The 25,190-nt window shown below is 34.7% G+C and overlaps 1 protein-coding gene across 1 annotated transcript in view; it reads left to right on the top strand.

The window, feature by feature from the left end:
* Window positions 1-4,132: 4,132 nt before the first annotated feature.
* The window catches only part of LOC129751861 (semaphorin-5A), a 325,193-nt gene continuing 304,135 nt past the window's right edge, over window positions 4,133-25,190 (top strand). The window contains exon 1 of the mRNA XM_055747610.1: window positions 4,133-4,185. The gene's annotated coding sequence lies outside the window, so the exon portion shown is untranslated. The remainder of the gene's footprint in view (window positions 4,186-25,190) is intronic.

The following is a 25,190-nucleotide window of genomic DNA, read 5'->3' as shown; positions in this document are numbered from 1 at the left end:
GTTTTTATTAATTATTTTCTATCCTTCTTTATTTTTTCCCTGAAATTTCCCCGAGAAATCAACAGTTTACCTTAAAATTTGATTACACTACAACTAGTAGTGATAAAGAAAATCCGCCAAATGATTCGAATTCATGGAGTAAAAAGCTGCAGAATATAAAACTCAAACTTTCTTTATTAGATCCAGAATTAATGAATGACTAAAAGTTTAGCCGAAGTGAATTTCTTGTTTGGATGTAAAATTTAAAAAAAAATTAAAAAGAATCAACATTGGGCACGGTTCAATTTCTTCACTTAGAGACGTTTCCATTTTTTTCTTTATATGACAAGGATTCGTAAATAAATTAAAAGGAAGAAGGTATTAAAGCTGATAGCCATACCTTATGCATAAACATTGGGAACTTTTCCATGAACTGAAAACAATTTAACTTAGAACATTAGACTGAGCCGATTTGGGGTCATTTTTGAATTTCTCAAACCCTGAGGTGTTAAAAGTTTCGTTTTGGATCAAAACTCATCCATGATTTTTTGCAGAATTTTTAAGTAACGTTTACATGAGTAAATTTGAACTTTTAGGTTGTATGGGAAAATTGAATATTTTGTACTGAAAAATCATCATCTTTTTTGTTCCTTCTGTGCAACTCAGTCTATTAGAACATTATAATCACTATAAATATCATTCTCTGCTATAGCGTGCGTTTTTATCATTTATAAAACCGGATTAGAATACTGCAATGAATTTTATTGAAATGAGATAACATTTTTATGTCATGATTCTGGTTATCACAAGACTAACCGAGACGATTCATTCATCCGTATCGAGGCCTTTCATCTTCGAAATAAAAATGAACACATTCCAAAAACCTTAACTACCAATAATAAAACTCTTCAAGAGGACATAAAACGAGGGGCAGTTAAAAGATTTAAATTGGTTTTCTTCTGGTATTCATCAGGCAATCATTCCATAAGTTTGTTGAAGTATTTGAAAGACGAATAAATGTGGAATATCGCTGCATACGTTTCTGTATTTAAACAAAAAAAAAACCGGCCGAACAAGGAGATTCTTTCAACGATGCAGCAGCTGTGCTAAAAGGTAAACATCTTTTCAGCGACTGCATCTTTCAGAGGCTGATTGCGCCTTTTGGCGAACCAATCGATGCAGAGAATATGAATGGATACATAAAATTTCTGTTTTAATGAACAGTATTTCACTCCTAATTAAAATTCACGCCTGTTCGGTTTTTTTGCTGAATTTTAGTGTCGGCAGAATTTTTGGTAACAAAAATTGATGGGATGAGCCTAGGGTTCCAAGATTATTTTTTTTAAATTTTCAGAGCCAAGCAAAACATATTATTCCAAAATTTGGAATTTATAATTCAGAATCCTTTTTTTCTTTTTTTATAGAAACTTAACCCATTAAGGTCATTCTTCCTCGAATTCAGAATCCAATACTTGACATTTTTAATAAACTTGAAAGGTTGAATAAGGTGCAACAAGTTGAAATTTTATCACGCAGAAACCTTGCTCACTTACATAAAGACGAAACCGCAAAAATCGAAAGTTTCTTCTGCATCGGCGACAAACAACATTCACCTTTTTAGCCGATTATTGACATTTCACCAATATATCCTATCCAAGTACCTACTTCAAGTATTTAGGCAAGAGGTTTACGTGATCTCGCAACTCAAACTTGATCCTTGATGACCACACCAAGTGTGTTTTTTTCTTGCGCTCAGGCCGCCTAAAATTCAATTTTATTTTCTTAAGCCGCCCCGAAATCAGACAGAATCGGTTAATAAAAATGTCTACACGTTTTTGCTGAAGTCGTTATTGTTGCAAACGTGTACGCGGAATAATCCACCCCAAAAAATTTAATAAAAAAAAACTCAAAGCCAATAAATCATCATTGTGCCATTTTCAATTTGGCTCCACCTTAAGTTTTTTTTCTCGGGGGGAGGCACACAAAAACTTCATTCGTATCGAACTGACCAGACAGATCCACCCTGCTGCAGTCGAAATGAAAACGACCTAAGTCACTTTTTTTGCTACCAACCATGAACAATCGAAAGATCATATATTACTGGTAATGTTTCCTTTTAGGTACGCGCAGAAACGTGATTCCATCAACCTTAATCGATTAATTAAGGTAACGGGTCGTGAAAAAAAGCCTACCTTTTGGTTGTTGTTAAAGAAAAAAGACAGAGAGTAAATTGAAGTTTTCGCCCACCTGAGCAGAATTTGGCTGCGGTCGGCATTCGAGAAGTCCGAAAGCTTTCATCACCCAATTGGCACCTTGCTCGGTTTACTTTTGTTTGGGTGCTGTTGGTTTTTTTGTGGTTTTATTTTGGACAACCAACATGTCGAAAACAATAATTTCTGACAGTTGTAATAAGTACAGCATGAGGCGATCTCGATTTGGCAGACTCGCATTACGTTACATTGAATTAAGGAAGCTGTCAATAAAATGCAGTGTCCTTTCAATAAATATTATTTGACAAAAAGTTAAATAACAGAACCTCTTCTTGTTATACACCCACAAATCATACTCTACTCCAATAATGAACTTCCTTGGAGGTGTAATTATCGGCATAAGATTCTATGCCGGGCCAGCATTAACAAGCTTTCTAATAACTGGCATTGTCCTCCCAGCGCAAACGCATTGCATAAGTATGTGTGGAAGAAACCAAATGAAACATATCCCATATCTCACCACAAGACAAAATAGGATGGAAACAATCAGCCAGCAAGGATACAGTATTTTCTCCTATTTAGTAAGCAGGTTTAATTTTGAATCAATCAATTTGGCGTTATCAAACCACATTCCTTTAAAATTCCATTAGATCCGATCTTATTCTCATTCTCGTTTGTGTAGCAATTTTTCATATGAAAAATGTCGATATGTTGGAACGATCTTCAGTTTATTCAAAGACATATATTTCGTTTCAGCCGATTTATGCTTTACAAACTGGACACACGTGAACAACTTAAAATCACTAATCACATTTTTTTTTAAAACATAACAAATTTTTGTGCTGCTATTTTCGGTGTAATGCTCAAATCCTGATTCAAAAGGGTTTCGATAAATTACTCAAGGCCAAAAAATTCACATTTCTTTGAGGTACAAAGGATTTACGAGTTAATTTTGATTTGGTTTGTGATGATAATGCTTCTAAATTAAATCAATCCGATCATTTTCACCATCTTTCATTTCTTCTAACTTTCTATCCGTCTATGGAAATTTCATAATCTTAAGACGTTCTTACTAAAAAGAACACCATTTTTCACCGGTAAGGCTAATAAATTAAGTAACAAACATAAACTACGGCGATGATTCTCTTTATAAAATTTATAACACTTTCATTTGAAAAAAAAGGTCTGCAAGTGTCATAGGCTGAATACTGTGAACTGTACAAATTTAACAAAAAAAAACCTGATTGAACGTCTCAAGTTCCGACACACGGTGAAGAAATGATCGATGGTTTTCAGTAAATGACCCATTTTCAAAATCTCAGAAGAAGGAAGATAACCGTAAACAAAAAGGCACGTCTTCGACTCTCTGACAGAAGCCAAAAAAAATTAATGAACATAAAATTGTTAACCAAAAACAGCTAAGGATCAAAGCTTCTACCGACAAACTGAAAAGGGGTGAAAGAGAAAGGAGACTCCATAACAAGAGGTTGCATTTTGATACAAGAAAAAAAAATTGGGGAAAAAACGGAGAATTGCAACATCACCCAGCAGGCGGCGGCGATGGCGGTGATTGGTATTCTGCAATGCGACGACCGACGACGCGTCAACGGTAATTCGAACACGAGTAGCTGATCGAAGCATGTCAAGTGTCGCTGCGTCACATAAAATGCTGCTGGCTGCTGACTGTTGTGGTTAACCAACTTACGCAAAAAGTTGCTGTTGAAAATGTTGAGTGTTAAGTGTTGAAGGATGGTCTCAAGAGGCTTTTTGAAATGGTTTAATTCATAATACATTTTTGTGGAATTCTACTACAATTTCTCAGGATAACAGAGTTTAAAAAGATTTATAGTAAAATATTCTCAATTTCTCACAAAAAAAATTTCTCACAAAAAAATAGTCTAATTTACATTTTTACTTACTTTGTCTCTCTTTATTTCAGGTTTGTACCACAGCTTATCTATCAACAAGGAACTAATCATACGATCCAATTATTTCGGTAAGCTTTTTAATGACTTTTGAGTATACGATTTATGTTTTCAGTTCTTTACTTAATACTACAACGGAGCTTTCAAACTTCGTTACTAAAAAGGGTTAAAAGGTTTTGCAAACTGAGTTTCCGCATACGCTTCTTAAAGCCAGAAAACGCATTTTAAAGTTGTGATCCCGAAGTAAGCACAGAATCCCGAAAAAACAATTCTAGAGGCCAGAAAACGCACTTTAAAGTTGTGATCCAAAATTAGGCTCAGAATCCCAAAAAACTTCTAGAGGCCAGAAAACGCATTTTAAAGTTGTGATCCTAAATTAAGCTCGGAATCTCGAAAAAAAACGCTCCTGGAGACCGGAAAATGCATTTTAAAGTTGTCTTCCCAAGTTAAGCTCAGAATCCCGAAATACGCTGCTAGAAAACTGATAAGGTGACATTTTTGAATTGTATGATTCAAAGAATCGTTTACTTTTATTGAGTTAAAGCCAGGGGGATGGCATCCCTTTCCTTTGTCATTGAATTTGACAACCATCAGTGTTTGGGGGCCAACACTTTATGGACCCCAAACAAACCTGACATTTGACTGTCAAGGACCCGAACTGAATCTGTTAATATAAAAATGAATTTCTGTCTGTCTGTTTGTCTGTTCCCTATAGACTCGAAAACTACGGAAACGATTTACGTGAAACTTGGCAGGAAGAAGCTTCTGAGGCCTGGAAAGGTTCCTATAATAGTTTGGGACCCCTCCCTCTCACTGGAAGGAGGGAGGGGGTCTCACAAATAGAAGTAACAAGTCTTCATAACTTGAGAACTGATCATACAAATGGAACCAAATTTGGCGTGGGAGTGTATTAAGTTACGAGGAATGTTTCTACTATGATTTTGTATAAATGTTTCAAATAAATGATATTTCAAGTAAGTCATTGATAAATCATTCAATTTGTTTGAAAATAAATAGGTACCTGTGTAGATTTCAAAGTTGAAATCAATATTCCCGAAACACCAGGAAAAAAAATGCAATTTAAAATTTCGAATAAAGCTACGGACATAAAAATTAATGCACATATATAGAATACATAAAATATAACACCAGATTTTTAAAAAATCCGAATTCTTAAATAAATTTCAGATCACGTTAAAAATTAATCATGAATAAAAATTGTTAGAAAAATTATAGTGATTGTTATCATCTTATTTTACATTTCATTTCTTCATTTTCAATGGAAGGTATAATTGAAAAAAATCCGCTGTAGTTTCTTCAATTTGGAAAACAAACTATCACGATATGAAATGCTAATTCTCGTTTTAAAAAAAAACATTTGGAACAAAGGAGAATATATTCAATAGTTGATAATTGATTTTTTTTTATAAAAATATGAAAAAAAAAATAATTTTATTTCAAGACTGCCAGTGATCAAAGTACAAGAAATTACCCTTTTCTATATTAAAGTTCGTTATTTAAGCTATTAACATAATATAAAATAAAATAAAAAATTCTAAAATTCAAAATAATAACTTTATACAGTGTCGGACAATAGAATAGGACCGCTCTAATGCAAAATATTCAAATCACCTTTAAACTGCCAATTCAAATATAATAATATGCGACACCTAGCGGCAAGCACTTATTGTTGTATGCCAACTTTGTATACTGCACGTTTGTTGCAATCAAAGCAACCCGTTTGTTCTACTCGACCAGAAAGCTGTCAGAAGGTGAAAAAAAGTCGCGTCATAAAATAAGACCAGCTCATCGGTTCGGCTGTTCCGGCATTTTCAGTGCTCTAGTTTTGAAGAAAAGGTGTTGTTTTCGGTGTTGTTTGTCCATTTTCGTGTCCTGGTAAGTATTTCCCATAAAATTAATCATGTAAATGAAATCAAACAAAAAATAAAGATTTCCTTCCTCCTACTCTGTTTCCGGCGAAAAAGCGATGGGTCGGGCACAGCACTGCACGGAGGTCCAGCGAGCGATCATCCTGAATCTGTACAAGGCTGGCAAAAGCCAACGCGAGATTGCCGACTACTTAGGAAGGTCGAAAAGTTTCGTTTTCCACGCGCTTCACAGCACCGGCAAACGGGAACTGACCAGCCGCCCCCGCAAAACGACGCCGAAGGACGATTCGGCAATCAAGCGGGCCTCGTAAAAGGACCCTTTCAAAGCGTTCAAGCAGATCAGAGACGAGCTGAACTTATGTGTGAGTTCCCGGACAGTTCAGCGACGGTTGGCGGAGAAGGGACTAGGAGGAAAAAGTCCCCGGAAGGTGCCGATGCTGACGCCGTAGCACTTGAAGGTGCGGCTGGAGTATGCGAAGGACCACTTCGATTGGGTCGGTCCGGAAAAGGAGAAACTATGGAGAAATGTGCTGTGGTCGGATGAGACCAAAGTGAACCTCATCGGCTCGGACGGAAAAAGTTGGGTCCATCGTCCACTCGGCTGTACGTATATGCCCCAGTATACAAATAAAACATTCAAACATGGAGGAGGAAGCATCATGGTGTGGGGGTGCTTTTCTTGGTACGGGGTGGGTCCCTTGTACTGGATCGACCGGATTATGAACCAGCATCTCTACGCCCAGATACTTCGGGAAGTAATGCTGCCACACGTCGAGTGGGAGATGCCCCTAAAGTGGCAGTTCCAGCAAGACAACGACCCCAAACATACCGGTGAGAACGTGCCAAAAGCTGGTGGAGTCTATGCCGAACCGGGTGCGAGAAGTGATGCGTAATAAGGGTTATACCACAAAGTAATAACCCTACAAAACGATCACGGTATGAATTTCCTTTTTTTTAAATTTTTTTTACCATGAATTCTAAAGCGGTCCTATTTTATGCCGCGTTATTTTAGTCAGTAAGTATGCTTAAAACGCATTTTTAAATAAACGACAATTGTTTTAACTACGGATGATTTTAATTTCTTCGAAGAATGGAATTTATAATTTGTAAATGGTTTGATGCACTTAAATGGAAATTTTTTTCTCAAAGTTTTGTCACTTTCTGTTTTGGATTGAGCTGTGGTCCTATTCTATTGTCCGACACTGTATACATGTTCAATCATACTGACAAATTACAAATAGGGAAATGATCAATAAGAAACTGCTAAAATAAAAATAAAAATAATGATTTAAGATAATGAAAACTAGAGAAACTTTTATAAATTTTCAAGGTTTTAAAATTAAAAACTTCAAGATCTGAATATTTTGTCGCTATCAATTGGACTATTGGATTCTGAAAAGGACAGAAGGTGGATTCTATTTAGTTTCAAAACCAGAACATTTTGTTTTCGAAATACACAAATTCGGATTTGGATAACAAAGACAAATTTATGAAAAATATTAAATAAGATTTAATTAGTTTTACTTTAAAATTCGGTAAATTATTACTGTCTGGACCAGAGGGGGCCAAACCTAAGCCCTCGAGTCCTGGTCGTTCCTTTGGAGACTCAGTGGAGGGTGGGCACACAAGGCCTTCTTTTCTGGCTAGCTCGATCTTGAGCAGAAACGGAGCTCCTCAAGGTCGGCTTTTACAAAAATGCTGATCGCGGACTCTTCGTAGTAGTTAAACACACTATCTCTGTAAAATTAGAGTTTTTAAGTTTTTTATTGGAAAACCTGGGTGTTTTGTGTGTTGTGTGCTTCGTTGGGCCGGCCTTCGCTGCTGATGGTGCTTCTCCTTCGGAACGCTACGGGTACTTGGGATGATGTGGCTAGGCAACTGTCGAGAATTGGCGGTAACTCTGCCAATTCCTCGTCAACTCCTCAGGCCGAAACGGATGTTGGACTCCGTTCAGCCTACCGATTGCGCATGGAATGTAAATATTCCCGGCTGAGCGCCTGCTCGTCTGGTTCCAATGGCAGTACCAGATGAAGACCTCGAGAATTCTAGAATGTAGCTCTAGACTTTTGGGTCCTAGTCACGGTGTTACAACGAGGGCTACCGGGATTTCTACTGGTTAACACTTTACCTGATTCGTACTCTAGCACAACTAGTTATCTTCTTCTGCTGCGCACGTTTTGTTCTTGTTTGTTCAAGTTCGTCTAACAACTTCGTATTTTAACCTGTTTTATGTTTAAGGTTATGTTTTAAAGATTTGACGATATCTTTATCGACCTGGATGACTTGGCGGTTTAACTAAACCTATCTTGCTCTGATGAAATGATTAATGAATAATTTAATAATATTTAACAATCAACAAATAATAAAAGAAAAGAAACAAATGACAACTTACTTTATGCAAACTTTACCGAGTTGAATATCGCAGCGGTAACAAAATTTATTTGAAAATAAACGAACTATGATAATGAAAAAGATTAGTTTTTAATATATTAGAAGATTTTTTTCGATAAACTTATCATTTAAAAAAAAAATAAAAAAAGAGTTTGATACCTTAAAGGAACAGCATCTTGGTGCCTATGATTGAATCGTTGATTTGGTAGATTTAAGCATTCTGAAATCGATTCTTCTGTCAAATTTTGTCTGTCACCTTGCGTTTTAGTGATATGGAGTTTATAAGCTTTAAAATGTATCAGTATTAAGTGAAATCAATCATTGATAACTGATGAAGTAACGAATCTACAGTTACAGGAAAAAATCTAGTTCTGAATTGGTTTATTATGCCAAATTAAGGAATAATATTCCAAAATGATGATGCATGATTTATAAAAGTTAAATTCTTCAATTTATAAAAATTTGGAAAGATTACAGATTAAAATTTGGAAAGTTACAAGTATTTTTGAAATAACTGAATAAAGTTTCAAAAAAATTGAATTCTTTTATAAAAATTTGTTCGAACCTGCGATCTGCAAAACAATTAGATATTTATTTTGAAAATATCTAAAATTCAATTTGGTTAAAAATTTATTAAAGATGGGGAAAAGTATACTAACCTGTATAACTTTTTGCGGACCTCAAGATTACTTGTCGTCTTGAGGAAAGTTGAAAATTGATTTTTTTCTTTATTTTTAGATGTTGTGTTTTTTAGAGAAAAGAGAAAAGACATACACCGTCTTAGCCGATTTAGACTTTACAGACTGAATAAATGACGTGGACAATTTAAGATTAACATTTAACACCCAGTACCGAGATGGGAATCGCACCCATGCCATCAGTGTACCAGCAATTACCGTCTTACCACGCTAACCACTCGACCACCGAGACGTTTTTGTTTGAAAGTTTTGTCAAAAATGCAGAAATTTTTTTAATGATTTTCAAATATTTGCCAAAGTTATTCAAAGAACAAAAGCTGATAGTAAAATTGCATATTTAGATCCAGTGCAGCCAAACTATTCAAAATAATCTTTTTAATTCTTTGCACCTCCAAGGAAGTTAATTTTGTGGCCTTGTGTAGTTTATCGAAACGTTTTTGAATGTGATGTTGAGTATTTAGAAGAACAAGAAACACAAAATATAATTGAGACTGAAATTGGTTTCTTGAAGAATATTCATATCTGCAAAATGTTTTGTAAATTAAAATTTTTAGCAATAAAGTAGAGGATACTAGGTTTAAGATTTTAATTTGCTAATTCTGATGACCATCGTGATTTATGATACAGGGTTTCCAACTTGTTGATATATAAAGCTCAGTGCATTTAGAAATGGGACAGTTACGCGTGTATTTTAAAACCCATTTATTTGAGCGAAACACTTTCTATAAAGGAAATGAAGGTGATCTTATGATTTTTCATGAAAAACTTAAAAAAAAATTATTTATCGTTTTTTGTGAGAAAAAATTTCCACTTTATTCTTGTATCTCCCATCGGTCGGCGCACACTTATTTCAGTCATGATATTGATCAGTTTTTCCAATTTATTCTTCGTCTTATCTGTATTTTAAGTGGCTACATCCTCCTTATTTAATTTCTGCTAGTTTTCGGTCTAATACTTCTCTTTTTAAAGAAACTAAGAGCAATTTAGTGGCTACAGCTGTTTCGAAATTTAAAAAAAACTTAATTATTTATGAGCCATTTATAAGCGTTTTGAATGGAATTTCTGTTGGAAAAATCTGTCAATAACGAAGCAAAACCATCAAGTGATTGAACTTAAAGTATAATCGGTTAGTAAAATCGTAGGTTGTGAAGGGTACATAAAAGATTACTCGTTTATAGCTTCTAAAACAGCGAAAACCAAAGCTTTTGCTTTAAAAATTGTTGAACTTTTCCTCACGAGCAGAATTTTGGCAAATTATTACATTTTATATAAAACAACCAGCAAATACAAACTTTAATATGCTAGGGTTTTTTTCATTAATTTTGTCTTCCATCAGAAATCAACTGCGTCATTGCCTCGATATCGGTTATACAGCTTACGAGCTCTGGAACTAGCAAAAACTTGTTGTTTTGCTGTTGTTTGAGGTAAAGTTTGATTGACTTATAACTATTTAGGCAACACTTTTGGGTTATCGGAGTATTTTTTTCACATTTCTGCGATATACACTTGGTTTTCGCTTATTCAATATTGAGAATGATGATATGAGACTTGACTTTCCTTGATGACCCTTTGTGGATATTTTTGCCAGTGTTTCCATACTTTTCCATAACTCACATACAGTAATTCTATGAATAATCAACGGTTTTGCCAGCTATCAATTTGAAATTATGGATTTTGAAGGAAACTGTGCAATGTTTTTTTTCTTTTCTCTTGCATCGTGCATATCTCAGAAACAAGTAAATTTAAAATTTAGGAAAAATAAGTCTGATAGTACTTTTTACAATCAGCAGAATGCTGTAAAAATTTTGAATGTCCGTTTACTACAAAATAAGCGAAAGAAAGTGTCCCATTTCTAAAAGAACTAAGCTTTAATATAAGTATTTGATGAATTAATTTAGAAGTTAAAGTGATTGGTTTCAAATTCTGAATATGCTTGGTTACATTTCTGAATAAAAACTTTTTATGTCAAGTTTAGAGCATCAATGCAAAAGGTTGATGAATAGCAAATCGAAATTGACAATTAAAAAATTAGTTTCAATTCGTGACCGGCATATATGTACCTACATATGTAATGTCTTAAGCCTAGGATTATTTAAAGTAATTTCCGGCGGAGGCTAGCAATATTGCATACCTACTTTCTTGTTAAACAACTTTTAAGATCAAGTAATTTCTCTTTACTACTCAAAATTTTACTTGGAAAAAATCTTCACGAGGGGGGGGGGGAGGTGTTAAACCCCTAAACTAAACCCCTAACTGGACATTTTGTTTCTGTGGTATTATACCTTTCATTACACTTTATACTCTAAGTTTTTCCATTTCTACGAGGAAAAATGCAAATTTGACTGCAAAAATTTACTTAATTTCCCATAACATTGACAAAGTTTAAAACTTGTCTATCCTTGAGACGGATTGTCATTCCAGTAAAGGAAGATTTTAATGATATCTCCCGTGTTGAACTTAACTGTCCCAAAGCTAGATTAAGCTTCAAACTGACCTGTCAATTACCAAGGAGGGGCTTCGGCGGACGGACGTCAATCGTCAACACCAAGTTGACAGATCACTTAAAGATTTTAGCGCCCATTCGGCGCAGCAAAGTTGACACGGTCGGTGCAGGAAAGTGTAATCACACTTCATTTTACTGCGTTTTTTTTCCTCTCGCCCCCAAGAAGTGAGAATAAAAATAATGACTAAAAACAATCTCCTAAGAGGGGCTCATATGCTGCCAGGCGCCAGATCCATCGAATCCTGAATGCAGACTACCCACCTATGCTGAAGGCTGTTTTTTCCGTCCCAATAATAATATCCAATAAACGCCACGCTCTGTCTCAGCTCTGCCAGGGTGTGATAACGTCGAAAAAAATACGTTAACCTCGGCTGGTTATAGCCGAGTAGTTGTGGAAAAAAACGAAGATAGGCGTGTTTGCTGACACTCTATAAATCATGATTAATGACACATGTGACATTTATGCTTATGCGTTTTCTCACTGCGCTCACGCCGTGTGATATTGAAGAAACGGGTAGGACGCCCCGGTCAGTTGTTTTCGATCATGGGATCAAAACACCGGAGTTGCTGGCTGCTTGCTAACGAGACCGTGTTACCTTGGCGATTAAGCACTTTGGAGGAAAAAACAACACCAACACCGAATATTCCGAACGGTACCAACCTCAAAACACTCGACAACCCCAGTCAGGCCCCTAGGATTCCTCATCACCTATAGCGTTATGAATTTATTAATCAGCTACAAATGAGACTTGGAGCAGTCGTTAAATGTTCAAACCCCCCTTCCTAACTCCGCTAACGCACCAAAACCGATCGATAATTAATGAAAGACGGCGATTTGGGTCGTTCAATCTTTCTTTCAACTGTTTTATGAGTCACGTTCATCAGCTCGAGTCATTTCCTCAGGGCAACAGACGAAAGTAAGTGTCTTCCATCCTTGAGGGACCCTGCGAATGAAAAAAGGGTCATAATTTCTCCACCGCAGCTTAACTGTTCAGAACACAACAAAAAAAATGAAAAAGGAAAACAACAACAAAGTCCTACCAGAGACGAAAGACGAAAGACGAACCTCTAACCAAACAATACGACCTCTTTAAAGGGTCGTTTTTCTCGCTCATTACCATTATCGGTGCCCCTCGGAACGCAGGAGATTTATATGGCTTAATCCACACTGTACACTGTGGTCGTTTCGCGACTTTGTTGCGTCGCGATGAGCGTATGGATTGTTTACTAGCGTGGCTTGCGCTAGAATATCAATGGGGCTTATTCTGCGACTCGAGTGACGTGACTTACCAAATTTCATATCGTTTTTCTGGCTCAAATGGCCTCTCTAGCTTCGAAATTTTCGTTTGGATGAGCTGTTATTGGTCTTCACAGCTCATCGATACACAAATTTCTTTTCTGAAGCATTTTCTGGAGTCAGGACGAAAACGTGAAATTTCGTGAGTTGTTGTGTTCACGTTTTGTTTCTATTTTTTTTTTTTCAAAATAAATAATGATTTTAGCAGAACTGGAGTTCTAAGAAGAAGGATACATCTATTTTGATGTTTTGGAATTTAACTTTATTTAAATCTAAGAACGTATTTTCAAAGTTCTATATTAAATTTGCAATTTCAGACTAAATATGATCGAGGCCATCAAATTTGTTCAGCAGCTTATTCACACTGCCCAAAACTGATGCTATCGCTTTGAACATCAATAACGGCGCCAGTCACGTCCTAGTAGTCAATGCACAGTGGTCCAGGACGGAACTTTTTCGTGACAAAATCAATTAGGAAGATACTATAAGAGGTGTCTTCAGCAAAAATGCTAATCAAACCATGTGTTTTAAAAATCTCAAATCAAACATTAGGGTGTGTCATTTTTGCCTGATTTACACATAAAAACTTTTTCCAGAGAGCCAAACTGTCTTCTACAGAGTTATAGCCAATGGTTTTTGAGGCAACTTTACCGAAGACACTACATACATACGACGTTTCGTAAGCGAGTGATGATTTTTTAATATTAAAATGTTAGGGTGTGTCAAAAAACAGTATACTGGTTCTAACTTTTTTTAATCGACTTTTACAATAAAAATAATGTCTTCTAGGCATTTGTATAAAATACAAATACGCACATTTTTCTCATAGCGCAAACTTGTGTATCTGGAAGCGTTCATTAGTTATAAGGGATTTCTTAGGAAAAACTTGTACTTTTTAAATTGTCATATCTCGGGTTTGTCCAAACCAAAAAACTATTTTATTATGGCATTATTAAGTTCAAATATCAAATTTTTTATTTGCGAAATTATGGGAGATTTTTTATAACTTCGTTATTTTTTAAACTCAAGAAAAAAATTCAAAAGTTTGTTAATTTTCATCACAAATTCACACATTTGAAGACCCTTTAAAAGAGGTTCATTACTCGTGCAAAAGTCAAATTTTCATCGTTTTGCTATTGGTTGAGTCCATTGCGATGCTTAAATAAGCAATTTTGCTTATTTATTCAAGTTGAAAATAACAAAACTTTTTAATTTTGTATGTTTTTAAAATTTTTAATTTTTGCAAATTTGACCAAAACGGAGAAAAATGTATATAGATAGGGGAGAGTGGGGATACTTGATCCCCTTTTCTTATTTTCACCATATCTTTTTGGAAAAATTTAGCAAATCGCTGTCTTTGACATTTTCTGACAGCTTGTAACTTCAAGTTTCTATGCTCCAAAAATTAGAACGATACTTGAATCCGTTGATGAACTAGAAGCATTTTCGTGGGAGTAAAAGAATTGCGATTTTTCTGAAGTTAGGGGAGACTTGATCCCCTATTGAAGGAGACTTGATTTTTTATTCAGGAAGCCCTAATCCTTGTATAAAAATCAAACAAAACCCCAAGAAAGAATGTTAGTTAACTATTTTGGTCATGTTTGTTCTCATTTCACAATTTATAGCAGACATAAGAAGAAAATTCTATAACTTTGTCTCAACGCTAAAAACATTGCATACTTAAAGGCGCTTTTTTATAACTTAGAGAAAATTAATTATTTCTGCTCTTTTCTTAAGACAATTGTTTGATAAATATTAGTTTTTGCATAAATATTAGTAATTTCGTAATCAGCAATCATAACGATCAATTCAGAAGAAGAATATGCCGTTTGGAAGGGGGATCAATTGTACCCAACTCTAGGGGATCAATTGTACCCATAATCAACATTTTAGAAAAATTTTTCTGAAAAAAGTTGAGAGTTTTCCATTGCTTTGAAAATATGGCATTATGAAGTTCATTTTACGCTCGAACGATTGATACATTGGAACAAACATTTTTTTCATAATTTTCCGCTGTAAGGAACATTTTAAAGTGATGAAAAAAGATCTTCAAGTTACATTTTGTGAAATTTTTCAAACAAAGTTCAATTACTCAAACAATTATTTTGTTAAAAAAATTTAAACTACAAGCATTGTCATTTTGCTCATTTTGGCACATTTTTCTAGAACATTTGATCTTCGTAAGTCATTCCAGTTTCGAGATATAGCTAAGGAATCAAGTATCCCCAGGGATCAAGTATCCTCATTCTCCCCTATAGATGGCAAACTACTCTAGGCACTGAGCTTGTTAGAAAGTTTAGCTCGATTTCTACAAAAAAGTTAAAATTTAAAAATCCAAAAAACGACTTTAATTAATTTTTTGAGGTATTAAAGTACAAAATTAAAAGCACATTTTAGAACTTTATTTTTTAAACAGATCTTACTGTAGGCTTCAATTGCAAGAAATAGTTTCTGAGAAACATTATTTGAACTTCATGATTATCATCAAATACTTGCAACAGAAAAAGTTGAATAACTTTTTCATTAGCACGTTTAAGCAGCCTCTTTTTGATTCTTCAAAAAGTTGAAACATTTTTCTTCTTTTGATATGCAACTCGGCGTGGAATTTTACTGAAAAACTGTATTTTGAGGTGTTTGATATTGGTGAAAATCTGTATATTTTGGTGTCTTACTATTTTTGCTATAATTTAGACAAGGTAATTCGTGAATCTTCAAATTTTTGAAAATTGAAAATATACCAAGAATTTCATATGTTTGTGTAAGGTTTATCATGAATTAATTGTGTTTTATAGAGCAATGAAGTATAATTTTCTTCTCATTTTTCACAAAATATTTGTTCCTACTTCTCCTACTTAATGAATTGCTAATAACATCGATTTTTTTTTCAAAATCTGTGATAGATTTGAGATGCACTATGAATCTAGTTTCCAAAAATATATGTTTAATTTTGTAAATTTATTTTTCGGCATATCGGTGAAAAGTAGTTATGAAATTGATAAAGATGGATAGAGAAGTGAGAAGAAAATTTACAGATGTTGAAAAGAGCGAAAGAGCATTTTTGCGAGGAAACTTATTAACGTACACCATACTTTACCCTGCAACATTTCATTATTTAGGAGAAGTAGTACCGGGATAGAGGTGGCACTACCTTAACCTATACAATGAAATCTGGTTGGTCCGAAGTCTACATGTGGTGAACACGTATACTCCGGACGGGCAAAATATGGCGTACGTTAAGCTCCAGAAAGCTTCCCTATTGCGCGCAATGGTTCTATCGATGCGCTAGCCGTGTTGATATTTCGTTATCACGGCATGAATGCACTGTATGAGTGCTAATCATTAGGGTCAACGGTCCAATTGCGATCATTAGGGTCAACGGTCTGGAGCTTAACGTACGCGCTTAACGTACTTAACGTAGATGTTGAATTTGGTCGTCTCGAAAATCGGTGCATCTATTTGCGGGTTGCATTCCGATGGATCCGGTTTTCGAACAAGGCAACAGCATTCCAGGAAAGTTTTTTTTTTTTTGCACAGCAGATCATATTTGGAACTCGAGAAACGGCTAAAGGCAACTGAATGAACCCCTTATAAATCTCGTTTCCATATGCTAGAATATGATAATTTTTCGTGAAGTGTTTGTTTATTTCCAAACTTAATCCATCCAAACATTAAGGGGGGGGGGGGGGGGGGGTAGGGTCTAACGGGTATAAAAAAAACACCATTTTCACGATTTTTTTCAAGAGCTATCGTTCAAACAAATGTATTAAAAAATTTTGAATTATACAAAGCATTGTTAAAAGAACATTTAGTAATTTTTTCGTAGAAAAATATTGAAAAATGAGCCGGTGACGGAGCACTTTCGAGGATGCCTTTTAGAAAACACGATTTGCGGTGGACACTGTATCTCAGCACAGAATCATCTGAAGTCAAAAAATCATAGCAAAATATTTTTAATAGATGTTTTTCTGGACCCCAACGTTTTTATTTAACTTAAAAATCCGTCCGCACTACAAGTTCTCGCTTGTGGGGCGGACCACGCTAAGCCTACTAATGTGTGGTGGTAGATGCAACTCTATCTGTATCTACCACTTCATAGTAGTAGGCTCGTGAGGAACAAAAATTTGGTATGTGATGGTAATGCTTCTAGACAAATTCTACCCGCTCATTTTCACCATCTTTCATTTCTTCTAGCCTTCTATCCATCTATATAAAAAATTTCATAATCTTTAGATGTCCCTACTAAAAAGGACATCACTTTTCACCGCTAGGCCGATAAATCAAAGTAACAAACAAAAATTACGGTGGTTAATCTCTTCATAAAACTTAAAAATAATTTTATGAAATTTTTGTGGCTGTTTGAAGTAAGAACTACGATTTTTCACTTAAAAATCCGCCATTTTTCACCTGTAAAATCTTCCCAAAGTAAAAAAAATCGAAAAAGAAAAACGTTGGGGTCTGGTATTTTATATGTAGAAAATATGTTCCAAATTTGAAAAGAATCGGATAAGTAGTTTTCAAATGACGATGTCCACGGACTTTAAAAATGTGCTTTCGAGAAAAACCCGTTTGAAGTTTCTGCTCTTGCTTTATTGCAGTATTAGATAGGAGGAGATAAAGGCCTATAACTTCTACAGTTTTGCTTCAATTGACTTGAAAATTTGACACAACATTCTTGAAATGTTTTACAATAAGAAAATAAAAAAATAAAAAAATCGATTTTTTGAAAGTGTTAGACCCTACCCCCCCCCCCCCTTAATATATATGATTCCAAATAGTATAGCAATTTTTTAAGTATTTCCCAAGTAACCAAAAGTCGCATAGATACTTAATTTTGTACATCAAAAGTTCACATTTGGCTGGATAAAAGGTACTCGAGAGAAATGAAAATAAGTGCTGGTTTTGGGATTCTGAACGAACATAAAAAGTCTAAAAAAGTAGCATAGAACATTTTTGTGCGTTGCAAGTACCTTAAAAAATCTAGGATTCGATTTGGCTTAGCGTGCTTCGTTACGAACTTTTAATGAATTTTTCGGTTCCATACAGAACTTCTTACGAACTTTTTGGTTCCATGCAGAACATGATACGAACTTTTTGGTTCCATGAGGAACTTCTATAGAACTTGCAATGCAATGCAAACATTAGCGTTAAGGTTTTTCCAAGAGTGAAAAACAAAATATCAAAGCTACGAATATACGAACAACGAATTAAACCCTCAAATAAATCCACTGTTGAAATCAAAATGGATAGACGGCATAAATCTAACATATATTTCACTTTTATTTTATTTTCACAATATTCATATCTAACAAATTGAAAAAAAAAACAGCTGAAGCTGGAAAACCTCCAGCACCTAGAGCAAATTTATTACCAGCTAGTATCGACGGTAGCTTTTCGCAGCTGTTAGCAATATATTCTTCAAAAGGATGAACTTAACTCTAACTTTCTCTATTCCTTTTCTATATTTGAAACAGTTCCTCAAATCTTGATTGTCATGATTGGAAAAAACCTTGATGAGAAATCACATGAAAGCGCTCTCCATTTTTAAACTAAAATTGGAAACAGATAGATAGAAAATTAATTAAAAAAATTAAAAAATAAAATTACTTACGTTTAATTTCGATTCCTCCTAGTTTGTTTTGGAAAAAATTTATACATCCTTTGGTGCTTTGAAAAAGCGATTATTCTAAGTTTCTTTTAAATTGATGTTTAAAATAACAGCAATCTTAGTATTGGCCATGGTACAGAGGTAGCGTGTTCAGTTCTCACCTCGTTGGTTCAGGTTCAAATCTTCAAGCATGCAAATTTTTCAAGTAAGTTAAAACTCATTCACAGTTACAGCAACATTAAATTAGAATAAATAGGTATAACAATCCAAAGCAAGGAAAAGTATGATTCTTTTTTTTATTAATTTTTATTTTTCGAGGTTTCGTGTGGAGGCTGAATAGCCTTCTACTCAGCTTCAAATATGGACTTTGAAAGTATCGATAAGAACTTAAAATTAAGGCTGAGTAGAATGCTATTCATTCGTTAAACAAAGCTGAGTAAGCTTCTAAGAGCCTGTTTTATGAAACTTTTGGTTACTTGGGTTATTACCCCTAAATGTATGCAGCACCCTTATACTTTTTCTTTAAAAATATTTTTGACAGAAAAATGTAAAATTTAATTCAAACAAAACTAAAAATTACTGGAATTAGTGCTTTATGCAATATCACAAATACATATATTTTAAAAAAACTATTCATTTTCAATCGTTTTCATTTGATTTTTCAATAAATACAAAGTTTGTTGCAACTAACCCTTTTTTTTTTCTTAGTACGGCAAAAATAGCATGTTTTTGTAAAAATAAAAATAACTGATGAAATCAATAATTTTTCTGACTACGTCAAATGGATGTCCCATAAACCTTGAAACTTTTGATGCAAAAAAGGTACAATTATCTGTGGGCATTAAGTTTTTAGAAGCCATTGAAGTTGAAAATTGTTGCATGATGCCCCATTTGACGGTATATAATGTTCTGCCTAAAGAATATTTTTTAAAAAAAAAACCTTTCGGAATTTATTTCCAATATTATTCAAACAATAAATAAAAACAAATAAAATCCAAAAACAAACCTACCATATAATGTTCTCTCTCATTCATTAGATTTGAAAACAAAACTTTTTCGTTTTTGGACAATTCTAGTTGTTTTAATAATAATTGAGTTCTCGTAGTATTTCTATTTGTTTTTTAAATTTTTAATAATTTAAATCATATAAATAACTTTTTGACAAGACAATCGGAAAACACTGATTAACTTGTAGACACTCTAAAAATTGCCATTCACGAAATTGTTATCGATGATATGTTTTTCTAGTTTTGAAATTTTTTTAAGCAAAATGTAGTTATTGTGTGTGTGTGTGAAGATTTCTACTACTGAGCGTGGCTTCCTACAATCATGTTGAAATTACACATACATTTTTGGACGGCTGCCATGAAATTGAATCACTGATCAATGCGATCCTTTGTAACTTTTCCAAAATTCCCTTGGATTTCCAGTTTAGCCATAATTACAAATTCCATTTAGCCTAAATGTTTGCCATTTCACACCAATAAAAAATCCTTGAAAAACATCTTCAAAATTTAACTTCTTATAAATATCATACATACAATAAGGTCTAATAAAATTCCAGCATACAAACTGAATAGAAATGAAATATTGAATCTCGACTGATCCAACTTTGTGTATAGTTTGATGGAAATTAGCAAAACAGATCCCAATTTTTTTTAATTTCGTGAACAATGGTCTGTCAGATCTTTCAACTGCATTGGATTTGATTGAATACAGTCTATTTTCGAAGTAGACTGGAAAATTAATAATCTTATATTTTAGTAACATTTATGTTACGATGTTATTCAAACTATATATTGTTTTCGTTTATTTTGTAGATGAGCCCCGTTTTCAGGTGAAAGCGATTTCTGCTATACATATAACTCAACTCAAAATTTTAATCTCCATTCGCTTTCTGGATCGTTTAAATTAAACTGAATATTCAATTTCAAATAATCATAAATAATAAATCAAAGTCCAGAACTTTGGATTCCATGGTTCCATCATTTCTTAAATTGCAAAACAATTACATCGTTACGATTTAAGTTTGTTTTACTTCAAAGGGGAAGAATCAATTTGAAAGTAAAAACGACTTCAAGTCAATCTTAATGGATGCAATTCATTCAAAGACAAGTAATGATCAATTTTTTTGTCCCCTATAGATCAGCAATTTGAGACGTTAACAATTCAAAATTGGCTTCATGAAACCAGACAAATAGGCATTTTCTATTAATACGATTCTAAATGATAATCCAACTTCCCCTAAACAAAAATAGACTAGAAGCAATCAAGACACAGGTAAATCTGAAAATATTTTGTTCAAGGTTGCAATACTTCTGGGGTCTCTCATTATGTCTAAGTTCGATTTAAAATGAACAGTATTTTTAAAAGGAGCAAATCTAATTTAAAATCTTCTTTTACAGTGAATATCTGTACTGCTCATAAGCTTCCGCACAGACTGATTTGCGATGATTTAAAACTCTTTTTTCAGTATTTTGCAAAATTTACGATAGAATCTGCAGGATTCACATGTTTTCTGAAACACAATTTGGTATGCTTTGGGCTTCTGATATAGCTCAGTTGACTAGTCAGTTGCCTCATGTGCCGATGTCCGCGAGTTCGAGCCCAATAGTAAACATCTAACAGAGTTGTACCGGATAAGTTTTTCAATAACTGTCCTCCAACTGCAGCGTTGATATAAAGTCGTGAATGCCACAAAGGTTTGAAAACGACTATAATCGAAACAAAAAAATGGTATGGATCCAAAAAGTTTCAATCTGTTTCGCTTGAGGACAACTTTGAGCACTCGTCTCATCTCACACTTACATATGACTTACCAAACCACTACATTTTCACCGATTTTTTTTCTGTAAAAATTGATGTCTCTGTATCTCGCCATCTTGAACAGTGTAATACTAATCACCCGGAAACGTTTTGTAATCAAACTTGCAATAGGTTTCGTCGTCGATGATAATTTTCCTAGCAGTGATTTTCCTCACAGCAGTTGATCATATAATTTACAAGCTTTTGGTTTGACGGAAGCAGTTTGTTTTTGACTCCGCTTTGACTTCTCCTGCTTCTTATATGTCTTCAGACCCAATATTACCTTGGCACGGTTGACGATGCTGAGAGGGGATTACACTCTTTAGCCACATCCCGAACTGAAGCAGTCTTCCAACTTGCTTAACTTTCCGGTCTAAAGTTTTGTCCACCGGATCCGGTTACCTCCTAGATTTTTTTTGTGTCCACGAAGCTGCTTTCCTTGAATATCGCATTTCAGACCGTTCCAATGCTTACTTCTTCCATTTTCGCCAAATGACTCCGCGAAATATTGAGGAAAGTACACCATTATGCTTCTCACTTTCACAACAATTATGAAAACTTGAGCTCATGATTCACAGAGTTGTAAGCTAAGTTGAACCGTAAAAAAACAACACACAGCACAAATCAGCTGTTCAAACTTCATCCAGAATGAGCAGGGTTGTATCAAAATCGTGCTTAGACATAATTAAACACCCTATATTTCCTTCACAACTATGAAAAGTTTCCATGTTATCAAAAAATTGTATGCACAGATCCATTTTATATTACCATTTTTTTTTGTTTTTTGCAATTAGAAAAATTCCTAGTTTCTGCAAAAGAAAACACTCGAGGAGTTTCTTGAATTTTCTGATTTTTTCTACAAAAAGTTAAATTTTCAGCCACTTTAGTACAACTCATCAACCACCTCTGGGACACGAACAAATCACCCTCGAAGGCACAATGTGGCTTAAGCCGTGTGTGGTTGGTGTTTTTAAGGAATCATCATCCGCCATCGCAGCTCATCTCAGTCTTGTGGTGTGGGCAGTAAAATGAATGTTCCCGTTTTATGTGCGTATGTACCTACCTTAATCCTTCAGGTAAAATTCAACGTGAACGCCATCGCCAAGTTTATGACGTACTTATCCACGCGCAGGTAATGTGTGCATTTGGAAAGCACACGTGCATTTCTCGATGTTTGACGGCCAATTTATGTAGGTCTCTTTGGAGATGTTTTTGGAGTGAGAAGGGTGAACATTATGAAGTTTACTGCTTTTCGGAACAACTTTTTTAAATGAACTTTAATATTCTTGTTGCTGACTTCATCGTCCTAACTTTGATTGATTTCCACGGCTCGGCGCTGGGGTCTCAATTTGTTCAGCCCTAGTTCCCATCTGCTGCTCTAATGTCTTACTTGACTCGACTTCTTCGTTTCCCATGAACTAAATGCAACAGAGTCTCAAAGACGATCGAAATCATCCAAATGCCAAAACTATTAAATTTGAATTCTAATTATGTGCTGAATAATGATACTAAAACAGCGACGGCGGCGCAGCGCAAAATCGATACGATCTGTTCTCCTCTTGTTTTTTTTCCTCGGATCAACTTAAACCCCCCAAACTCGAGAAGGCAAACCATCTATTAAGTGATCGTTAAAATGTCACCAATTAATCGGCGGTCTAAATAATGGCGAACAATATCTGATGCAAATGCTGCAAACTCATTTAAACTGCCAATATGGCGCAGCTCTCGGTATGCTAATTGTAATCGTTTGCTATCGGTTTCAACGAGATTGATGCAGAGATGCTGTTGATGGTGAGTTCCTTTTCCATTCACTCCAGTTTCCAATGCTGTACCGCACTTCAATTCACTCCAGATGACCTCCAGCATCCATTAGCCCGGTGAATTAGCAAGTCATAATTTGTTCGTAAAGCCAGTTACAAACATTCCACCTGATGCATGCATGCGAGCGGTTTGACCGAGTGATAATAAACGTCTAATTAAATCACCGTCAATGACTGGTGTAGAGGAGCCTTACGGAACGAACGAATGAACGGAATTGCAGTCAACTTTCGATCGAGATTGGTCCTACGCAACGCACGGACAAAATTGACCGGGAATCGACTTGCAGGCGCCTTGTCGATAATTATCGAGTGCTTGTAATATCTACTTACACTGGAATATTGTTAGCAACTGTTAGGAAGTGAACTATTTTATATGTGTTTAATTATAACACATTAAACTAATTGTGATGGGGGAGTAACTCCACCCATTATCAAATCAGGATACATTATTTTCCAACTGTAGGGGAGAATATGGAGACTTGATCTTATTTTCTTGTTTTCATAATATTTTTTTTTTTTTTTTGAAAAATTAAGCAACTCGCCGTCTTTTGACACATTCTTCACTTGCTTCCTGAAAGTTGAAATATTATAATAACTCCAACAATTGAACCCTTTGTGAACCCTTTGGATTCATCTTGAAGAGGATAAGTCAATGCGTTTGAAACCGAACAGTTATGACATTAATTTGACATAAATTTTAAAAAAGGATAAAGTGGTCCATTTCGAATTTCTCAAACCCTGAGGTAAAACCTCAGCTTTGTTTTGTTTCAAAACTCAGACATGATTTTTGGGAGAATTTTTAAGTAACAATTAAATTAAAAAATTAAATATTATTTTGTACTGAAAATCAATATCATTTATGTTTATTCTATGGAACCGAGGCTACTAATGGTTTGTGTGTCAATTTATAAATTATCTAAAGGAAATTTTCCGCTGAATAACTTTGTCAAAGACCATATTTTCACTCACTATTAGGCAAAAAAGTTATTCGCTGTGTAACAGGGGTATGTCTTTTGGCATAGAAAACGAATCAATTCAACTGACATCACTGTTGATGCATAGCGAGATTTTGCTTGAAAAGTAGTCATGCAATACCTTCCTAGGCACTAGCAGTGATGTCAATTGAATTTATTGTTTATCAATGCCAAAGACATGCCTCCATTAAACACCTTATAGCTTATTTGTCTTATAAGATACGAAGTTACAGTCTTCGACAAAGTTGTTCAGCAAAAAATTTTCTTAAGAGAATTTATAAATTGGCACAAAAACAATAAGCAGGCTTGGTTCCACAGAAGAAACAAAAATGATGTTGATTTGTCAGTACAAAATATTCAATTTTTCCATACAAACCTAAAAGATCAAATTTACTGATGTAAACGTTACCTAAAAATTCTGCAAAAAATCATGTATGAGTTTTGAACAAAAACGAAGTTTTAAAGTTTGAAGATTTCAAAAATGACCCCAAATCGACTCAGTCTAATGTCGTAGTTTACTAAAGATACAAAAATGTTGCCCGAAAAATGTATATCAAACTTTGTTGACCCAGGAGAGTTGGTATAGATAGGGGTATCAGGTATCAAAATAAGGGAGAGTTGCTATAGGGAAGGAGGTGTCACTCAAACCGTTTACGCGTTCATTCAAGCAGTGCTATACACCATGCAAATCGTATTCACAGCGCCAGAATTTCATCGAACTTCATCGCATTTGCTCAAATGTGGTGTAGTCTATGGCACGCTTAAGAATCGTAAAATCACGACAATGGTGTGGTTGGTAAAAGAAAAACAGAGAGCGCAGATTGTCAAGGCTGCTGCTAAACCAAAAATTTGTTTATGATTCGGCCTCCGTTTGATAGGCAGATTGGCTCAGTGAGCACAGATTTTAAAGGCTGCTGCTAAGAACAAAATTGTTTCTAATTCGCCCACTGGAAAAAGATGGAATTAGCTTAGGAAGCGCAGATTATTAAGGCTGCTTTTGCTGATTGCTTTCTTCGATTTGGCCTTCCGGTGGGAAAAAGACGAAATTGTCTTATAAAGTGCAGATTTTTGAGGCAGCTTTTGCTGATTGTTTA

Source organism: Uranotaenia lowii, chromosome 3, assembly GCF_029784155.1.
Source record: "Uranotaenia lowii strain MFRU-FL chromosome 3, ASM2978415v1, whole genome shotgun sequence".
Classification (NCBI taxonomy): Eukaryota; Metazoa; Arthropoda; class Insecta; order Diptera; family Culicidae; genus Uranotaenia; species Uranotaenia lowii.
The sequence above is the reverse complement of the archived record's forward strand: the minus strand, read 5'-3'. Positions and strand labels throughout refer to the sequence as shown.